Here is a 6,442-nt window from a genome sequence, read left to right as displayed (position 1 = left end):
TGTGAGGAAGGGTTGAGCATTTTTGCAGGTCTACCTGTCCGTTGGGGATGGAGGTCGACATATATAGGAGTCTCCCTAACAACAAGTAGTAATGCTATTCCTTTACCCTGCTTGGTCATAGCACGGTAGTGGGAGCTGCCAGCTTCACATGTTTTAACTCTGTCAGAGCACTTTGAAAAAGTGGTATGTGGTATCTGGCTCTCGAGATTCGGAGAACGATGCTTCTTCGATTTTTGAGAAAGTAATCATGGTGGGGGTCTGGCTCTCGAGATTCGGGGAGCAGTGTCTCTTCGATTTTTGAGAAAGTAATCATGTTGGGAGTCTGGCTCTCGAGATTCGGAAGGCGGTGCCTCTTCGATTTTGGAGTAAGCAATCTTGTTGGGAGTGTTTTCTCGGATGTGAGTAAAGGTTGGGCATGTTTGCTAGTCTACCTTGCCACGAAGCACGGAGGTTGACACACAGGGACTTTCCAATTATCCAGCAGTGGTACTGTTCCTTTACCCTTGTGGGTAATAATATGGTAGCTAGACCTTCAAAATTTATGTGTCTAAACTTTGTTAGTGTTGTTTCTTTGCTATTCTTTTACCTTTCTTGGTCAGAGCGATGTAGTGGGAGCTGCAAGCTTCACGTGCTCAACTTTGGCAGAGACTTTGACAAAGTTATCTGTGGTACCCATGAGCTATTGTTGCGTGTGGGAAGTGGGTGATTGAACAGTAAGATTCATGTGCTTTCTACTTCACCAGAAGTCTTCGACAGAATGCCCATAATTTCCGCAAAGCTGAGTGTGCGTGTGACAGGTGCTGACAAGGCTAGAAAAGAAGGTGCCTCTTCGATTTCTGAGATCGGCCCTCGTGGTCTCTGAGCAGCCCAGCTTTTGAGAAAGCGAGCGCCTCTTCGATTGATTCGGAGAACGATGCCTCTTCGATTTTTGAGAAAGCAATCATGCTGGGGGTCTGGCTCTCGAGATTCGGGGAGCAGTGTCTCTTCGATTTTTGAGAAAGTAATCATGTTGGGAGTCTGGCTCTCGAGATTCGGAGGGCGGTGCCTCTTCGATTTTGGAGCAAGCAATCTTGTTGGGAGTGTTTTCTCGAATGTGAGTAAAGGTTGGGCATGTTTGCTAGTCTACCTTGCCACGAAGCACAGAGGTTGACACACAGGGACTTTCCAATTATCCAGCAATGGTACTGTTCCTTTACCTTCTCTTCGATTTTTGAGAAAGTAGTCATGTTGGGAGTCTGGCTCTCGAGATTCGGAGGACGGTGCCTCTTCGATTTTGGAGCAAGCAATCTTATTGGGAGTGTTTTCTCGAATGTGAGTAAAGGTTGGGCATGTTTGCTAGTCTACCTTGCCACGAGGCACAGAGGTTGGCACACAGGGACTTTCCAATTATCCAACAGTGGTACTGTTCCTTTACCCTTGTGGGTAATAATATGGTAGCTAGACCTTCAAAATTTATGGGTCTAAACTTTGTTAGTGCTGTTTCTTTGCTATTCTTTTACCCTTCTTGGTCAGAGCGATGTAGTGGGATCTGCAAGCTTCACGTGCTCAACTTTGGCAGAGAACTTTGGCAAAGTTATCTGTGGTACCCATGAGCTATTGCTGCGTGTGGGAAGTGGGTGATTGGACAGTAAGATTCATGTGTTTTCTACTTCCCCAGAAGTCTTCGACAGAATACCCATAATTTCCGCAAAGCTGAGTGTGCGTGTGACAGGTGCTGACAAGGCTGGAAAAGTAGGTGCCTCTTCGATTTCTGAGATCGGCCCTCGTGGTCTCTGAGGAGCCCAGCTTTTGAGGAAGCGAGCGCCTCTTCGATTTCTGAGATCGGCTTTCGTGGTCTTTGAGCAGCCCAACTTTTGAGAAAGCAAACACCTCTTCGATTTATGAGATCAACCCTCGTGGTCTCTAAGCAGCCCAGCTTTTGAGAAAGCAAACGCCTCTTCGATTTCTGAGCAGGCGCCTCTTCGATGTCTGAAGCTCCGTCGAGTGCAGCTTTTTATAGGGGCTGGCATTAAGTTCCAAAGCACACTTGAATCTCCACCAGTAGAAGCTCCATTCTTGCACTTCTAAGATCTTGATTTGTCCGACCTCTTCTCTCTTCAATACCTTTGAAAATGTTTGGCCCCTCCGACCGTCGTTTTGACTTGAACCTTGTTGAAGAGGCAGCCCCGCCTTCTCCAGACAACATATGGCGCCCATCCTTCGTCTCCCCTACTGGTCCTCTTACCGTTGGGGATTCCGTGATGAAGAATGATATGACCGCTGCGGTGGTGGCCAGGAACCTTCTCACTCCCAAAGATAACAGACTACTTTCCAAACGGTCTGATGAGTTAGCTGTTAAGGATTCACTGGCTCTCAGTGTTCAGTGTGCAGGTTCTGTGTCTAATATGGCCCAACGCCTATTTGCTCGAACCCGCCAAGTTGAATCATTGGCGGCCGAAGTGATGAGTCTCAAACAGGAGATTAGAGGGCTCAAGCATGAGAATAAACAGTTGCACCGGCTCGCACATGACTATGCTACAAACATGAAGAGGAAGCTTGACCAGATGAAGGAAACTGATGGTCAGGTTTTACTTGATCATCAGAGATTTGTGGGTTTGTTCCAAAGGCATTTATTGCCTTCGTCTTCTGGGGCTGTACCGCGTAATGAAGCTCCAAATGATCAACCTCTGATGCCTCCTCCTTCTAGGGTTCTGTCCAGTACTGAGGCTCCGAATGATCCCCCTCCGATGCCTTCTCTTTCTGGGGCTCTACCGACTGCTGAGACTTCTCCTAAGCAACCTTTGTGAAGGCTCCATCTTGTTTGTTTATTTTGACTCATGTATATGTACATATTTGTAGCTTATCGGGGATATCAATAAATAAGTTTTCCTTCATTTCAACGTATTGTGTTAAATACACCAAAGTCTTCTTCGCTAAGTTCTTTGAATTTTCTTTTGTTGAAGCTTGTATGTTGAAGCTTTCTGAGTGGAGCATGTAGGTTGGGGTAGTGTTCCCTTAATTTTTCGAGTGAGGAAAACTTCTCGGTTGGAGACTTGGAAAATCCAAGTCACTGAGTGGGATTGGCTATATGAATCTTAGAACGCCATTGTGCTCGGTCCTGTGTCATGTCCTTCGTTAGATCCAAGTACTCTAAGTCTTTTCTTAGAGTCTCTTCCAAAGTTTTCCTAGGTCTTCCTCTACCCCTTCGGCCCTGAACCTCTGTCCCATAGTCGCATCTTCTAATCGGAGCGTCAGTAGGCCTTCTTTGCACATGTCCAAACCACCGTAACCGATTTTCTCTCATCTTTCCTTCAATTTCGGCTACTCCTACTTTACCCCGGATATCCTCATTCCTAATCTTATCCTTTCTCGTGTGCCCACACATTCAACGAAGCATCCTCATCTCCGCTACACCCATTTTGTGTACGTGTTGATGCTTCACCGCCCAACATTCTGTGCCATACAGCATCGCCGGCCTTATTGCCGTCCTATAAAATTTTCCCTTGAGCTTCAGTGGCATACGGCGGTCACACAACACGCCAGATGCACTCTTCCACTTCATCCATCCAGCTTGTATTCTATGGTTGAGATCTCCATCTAATTCTCCGTTCTTTTGCAAGATAGATCCTAGGTAACGAAAACGGTCGCTCTTTGGTATTTCTTGATCTCCGATCCTCACCCCTAACTCGTTTTGGCCTCCATCTGCACTGAACTTGCACTCCATATATTCTGTCTTTGATCGGCTTAGGCGAAGACCTTTAGATTCCAACACTTCTCTCCAAAGGTTAAGCTTTGCATTTACCCCTTCCTGAGTTTCATCTATCAACACTATATCGTCTGCGAAAAGCATACACCAAGGAATATCATCTTGAATATGTCCTGTTAACTCATCCATTACCAACGCAAAAAGGTAAGGACTTAAGGATGAGCCTTGATGTAATCCTACAGTTATGGGAAAGCTTTCGGTTTGTCCTTCATGAGTTCTTACGGCAGTCTTTGCTCCTTCATACATATCCTTTATAGCTTGGATATATGCTACTCGTACTCCTTTCTTCTCTAAGATCCTCCAAAGAATGTCTCTTGGGACCCTATCATACGCTTTTTCCAAATCTATAAAGACCATGTGTAAATCCTTTTTCCCATCTCTATATCTTTCCATCAATCTTCGTAAGAGATAGATTGCCTCCATGGTTGAGCGCCCTGGCATGAACCCGAATTGGTTGTCCGAAACCCGTGTCTCTTGCCTCAATCTATGCTCAATGACTCTCTCCCAGAGCTTCATTGTATGACTCATTAACTTAATACCCCTATAGTTCATGCAATTTTGTACGTCGCCCTTATTCTTGTAGATAGGCACCAAAGTGCTCGTTCGCCACTCATTTGGCATCTTCTTCGTTTTCAAAATCCTATTGAAAAGGTCAGTGAGCCATGTTATACCTGTCTCTCCCAAAACTTTCCACACTTCGATTGGTATATCGTCTGGGCCTATTGCTTTTCTATGCTTCATCTTCTTCAAAGCTACAACCACTTCTTCCTTCCGGATTCGACGATAAAAAGAGTAGTTTCTACACTCTTCTGAGTTACTCAACTCCCCTAAAGAAGCACTCCTTTCATGTCCTTCATTGAAAAGATTATGAAAATAACCTCTCCATCTGTCTTTAACCGCGTTCTCTGTAGCAAGAACCTTTCCATCCTCATCCTTGATGCACCTCACTTGGTTTAGGTCCCTTGTCTTCTTTTCCCTTGCTCTAGCTAGTTTATAGATATCCAACTCTCCTTCTTTGGTATCTAGTCGTTTATACATATCGTCGTAAGCCGCTAACTTAGCTTCTCTGACCGCTTTCTTCGCCTCTTGCTTCGCTTTTCTATACCTTTCACCATTTTCATCGGTCCTCTCCTTGTATAAGGCTTTACAACATTCCTTCTTAGCCTTCACCTTTGTTTGTACCTCCTCATTCCACTACCAAGATTCCTTTTGGTGTGGGGCAAAGCCCTTGGACTCTCCTAATACCTCTTTTGCTACTTTTCGGATACAACTAGCCATGGAATCCCACATTTGGCTAGCTTCCCCCTCTCTATCCCACACACATTGGGTGATTACCTTCTCTTTGAAAATGGCTTGTTTTTCTTCTTTTAGATTCCACCATCTAGTCCTTGGGCACTTCCAAGTCTTGTTCTTTTGTCTCCCTCTTTTGATATGTACATCCATCACCAACAAGCGATGTTGATTAGCCACGCTCTCTCCTGGTATAACTTTGCAATCCTTACAAGTTATACGATCCCCTTTCCTCATTAGAAGAAAATCTATTTGTGTTTTTGACGACCCACTCTTGTAGGTGATCACATGTTCTTCTCTCTTCTTAAAGAAGGTGTTGGCTACCTTAACAGCTCCCTTATATCGTTAGCAAAAATTGATCACCAATTTCTGTTGGACATGCAGTTAGGTCCCTAAGCTAGCTGGTTACTAATAAAAAAAAATTCCTTTAATTAAATGTTTTGTTTAAACTAGACTAAAATGAAAGTAAAATTATGCACTAATCACTTGGCGGAGCCAGCGGCATAGGGGAGTCCACAGCAAGAGTCTTCTCGAAACATGGCGCTAAAGTTGTGATTGCAGATGTACAAGACGACTTGGGTGAATTTGTTTGCACAGATCTAAATTCTTCATCCGCTTCCTTCGTCCATTGCGATGTAACAAAAGAAGAAGACATCGAAAATGCTGTTAAAACAGCCACAAGCAAGTCTGGAAAGCTAGACATCATGTTCAACAATGCAGGCATAGTTGGCACACCCAAACCTAATATCCTCGACAATGGCAAGGCTGAATTTGAGCAAGTGATTAGGGTAAATCTGGTAACATGCAGCTTGAGTGATGATCCCGGCAGGCCAAGGCAGCATAATCAACACTGCTAGTGTTTGTTCTGCCATTGGCGGATGTGCTCCACATGCCTACACAAGTTCGAAGCACGGTGTAGTGGGGCTAATGAAAAATGTGGCCGTGGAGCTTGGACAATACGGTATTCGTGTAAATTGCGTGTCGCCATACGTAGTTGCAACGCCGTTGGCGAAGGACTTCTTAAATCTTGATGACGATGAAGTACGTGGAGTTTATTCCAACCTTAAAGGTAAGGTTCTTGGGCCAGAAGATGTTGCTGGGGCTGCTCTTTACTTGGGTAGTGATGAGTCAAAGTATGTTAGTGGGCATAATCTTTTGGTGGATGGAGGTTTTAGTATTCTGAACCCAGGGTTTTGCATGTTTGAGAAATCTTGAGGAAAAAATTCACTCTAATGCATGAGACAAAAGTAATAAAGTGATGATGATAACCGTTGTGCTGTTTTGTTCCAATTGAATAATTTCACACTTTTGTTTGCTATGTGACTCATTAAGAGCAGAGAATGAAACAAAAAAATTTTGGGGCAATCAGCAAAATTTTTTATTAAATCCGAATCGAAAATGTTTACA

Source organism: Malus domestica, chromosome 11 (genome assembly GCF_042453785.1).
Source record: "Malus domestica chromosome 11, GDT2T_hap1".
NCBI classification, from domain to species: Eukaryota; Viridiplantae; Streptophyta; class Magnoliopsida; order Rosales; family Rosaceae; genus Malus; species Malus domestica.
Note: the sequence above shows the minus strand (reverse complement) of the source record.